The 3216-nt window shown below is 44.1% G+C and overlaps 1 pseudogene; it reads right to left on the minus strand.

Annotated features, from left to right (window-relative positions):
- Window positions 1–1742: 1742 nt before the first annotated feature.
- LOC132650008 (mortality factor 4-like protein 2) lies at window positions 1743–2536 on the minus strand (annotated as a pseudogene).
- Window positions 2537–3216: the final 680 nt, after the last annotated feature.

Consider the following 3216-nt stretch of genomic DNA (forward strand, 5'->3'; position numbering starts at 1 on the left):
ACTCTAGGTTTTTTTGAGATCCCATTCCTTGTGTATCCCAGGCTCAAGAGTTGCCTGTATCCTCAGAATGCTTGGATTTAAGTGTTAAACTAGCTCAGTTTGCTTTTTCTTTCTAAGTCTCTCTCTCTCTCTCTCTCTCTCTCTCTCTCTCTCTGAGACTCTCCACAGCACCCTGGCTGTCCTCAAATTCCCTCTGTACACCCTGCTGGATTCAAAATCAGAGATCTTCTTCCTGATTGAGGTATCCAAGAAGCAGAAAGACACACACAGTATATACCCACTTAGAAAGTATACTAGACTTATAAGATTAGAGAAACATAGTAAAATCTGCACACTTAACGAAGCTAAAAAAGAAGAGTTTCTGGGATAAGTCAATCAATCCTCACTTAGAAACACAAATGTGATGGACATGGGAAGTAGGAGAAAAGAAGAAACAGGACAGCAGCCTACCGTACAGGCCCTCTGAAACGCTCTACGTAGCAGTATATCAAAGCAGATGCTTAGACAAATAACCAAACCTTGGGCAGAGTGCAGGGATTCATTAAAAAAAAAAAAAAAAAAAAGAAGTTATTAAGACATGGAGACAATGTGATCGCCACAAGGACCAAATATATCTGGGCACAGGGGCCTTTCTGAGACTGATTCTCCAACCAACGACCATGCATGGATATAGCCTAGAATCCCTGATCAGACATAGCCGTGGCATCTCAGCATCCAAGTAGGTTACCCTAGTAAGGGGAACAGGGATTGTCTCTGACATGAACTCAGTGGCAGGCTCTTTGAACCGCCACCTTTGAGGGAGGAGCAGCCTTGCTAGGCCACAAAGGAGGGCATTTCAGGCAGTCCTGATGAGACCTGATAGACTAGGATCAAATGAATGGATGGGAGGACCTCCCTATCAGTAGACTTAGAGAGGGACATGTTGAGGAGATGAGAGAGGAAGAATGAGATTGGGAGGAAATGTGGGAAGGGGCTACAGATGGGATACAAAGTAAATGACCCATAATTAATATAAAAAATAAATTTTATAAAAGAAAAATTCAGAGAACTACCTGTCTTTGCCTCCCAAGTGCTGGGATTAAAGTCATGGGATCCCTTAGCATTTGTAAACTGTTAATTACAAATTGAAATCTCAGAATAGCCCACAGGATTATAAAATGTGATTTGATGTCCTCCTATGGCATTCAAAATATTGTATTAGCTTCATCCCACCTCTTCAGGTATTATCCTTAGAACTCAGTAACAGAATAGTTTGCTGACCATTCCATATGCAATTTATTCCCCGGTTCTTCTCGCTAGCTGAATCCCATGGCCTTTTCCCCTGTATAAGATTCTGTCCCGGAGTCTACTGAGCGCATTTGAAAGACCCTAACTAGCAGCGTTTTCAAAGCAAAGACTCATGCACAAATGCATCTCACCATGTAGCATTAACACGTTTTAGAAAACTGTGTAGTATCAAAAGGGATAGAACCACCAGTATCCAAGCAATGTCGTCAACTAGGCAATAAAATGTTCTACTGAATTTCTTCTTTGTCTAATTACTGCATACACTGGTAGCAACTTTTACATGAGGAAAGGTGTCAGGAGACACTCCGTTTATTTCTTCTTACAACACAACAGGAAATCAACCTAACATAGGCCCTATTTTACACTGACAGTTTTAAAGATCATCAATTCTACACTGAAAGGACTAAACAAAAGTGTTTACAGAGAGCAGACTACAGCGAGTGGTGAGTAGACCTTCACAGGGCTTTGCGGTGATACTCAGCAGAAGCCACTTGGTAATCTCTGGCAGTAAACAGCGAAGCAGAATTCTTTGCCAGATGCTTAAGGAAATCATGCAAATAGCCCAGCAGTAATGACAGGCTTTTCTCATCAAGGGGCATATAGGCTAACATTGCCCCAATTCTCACAAATAATCTCAGTAGGTGTGGTGCCCCATAGATGTGTGACACTGGCGCATCAGGGTGAGCCAACAGGATCTCAGCATACTGGGGCCTTTCAAACTCGTAGAGCAGCTGAGTGCCCAGCATCACATTGAAATACTCTTTATCCCGCCCACAACTTCATCAACTGCATACTCCTTATTATCAGTACTTGGCTGGGACTTGGTACACTTGGCATACTCCTCAAGAATGGCATCTACATTCTCTTTAGCAGGGAGTTGGAACAACTGCTTCTGCCTAGTAACCAAGTCCCAGTCCTCCACCAGCCATGGCTTTAATTCTTCAGGAATCTTCACTTCCACTTCCACTTCCACTCTGTTCTTCTTCAATGCCGCCTCACTCTCCACAGTGAAAAAGGCTCCTGCCCTTTCCTTCCGTGGGGGCTGGGGCATTTCACTGCTACTGTCACCATCTCCATTGCCAGGAGTCTTCTGCTGGTTGGTTTTTCCTTGTCTTCTGCGCTGAACCAGAATGGCGTTCTCAGCAAGGCAAGCTCCCCGTCTTCCTGGAACAGCTGGTTCAACATTCTCTTCCTGGGAACCAGCTGACTCCTTTCCTGAGGCAGCTCCTCTCATCTGACATCTCTGCATGTTGCTTCAAATTGGTTTTTTAGAGTTGTCTTCTTCAGCAGCTTGTTGTAAATGAGTTTCAGAAGCCTGCTTTCTGGAACTCATTCAACCCTGTTTCTAGTCCATCCTACACTCTTCTTTCTTTCCCTTCCAAGGATTCCTAACAATTACCAGGGCAGAGGCTTACAGATCTCCTAGGGTGGTCTGGAAAGATGAAGTGGGAATACAACTCTGTACTCTGTAAGCAGGAATGTAAACAGGTTCAGCAACCAGTGTCAGATCTCCCGATCATTTACTACACAGCAAAGATAGCTTTTCTGAGGATGACCTCAGAGGAGAATCCACTTCTTTGCAGCAGCTGATGTGTGACCACTGCTGCTCCTCCAACCTTAAATAGGGAGAAAAGTTCACATGATTCAGCTAGCCAGAAGAACCAGGGAGCAAAATCCATATGGAATGCTGAGCTAGCTGTTCTGTTGCTGAGTTCTAAGGATAAAACACGAAGAGGTGGGCTGAGGCTAGCAACAACATTTTGGATGCCCCATTAGGACATCAGATCTCATTCTATAATCCTGTGGGCTATTTTCTTTTTCCTTGAAGTCAGCGTTTCTCTTTGAATGTATTGGCCACCTGGCTGTCCTGGAGTTCACTTTGTAGACCAGGGTGGCCTCCAACTCACAGAGATCTGCCTGCCTCTGTCT

The sequence above is a fragment of the Meriones unguiculatus genome, chromosome X (assembly GCF_030254825.1).
Source record: "Meriones unguiculatus strain TT.TT164.6M chromosome X, Bangor_MerUng_6.1, whole genome shotgun sequence".
NCBI lineage: Eukaryota > Metazoa > Chordata > Mammalia > Rodentia > Muridae > Meriones > Meriones unguiculatus.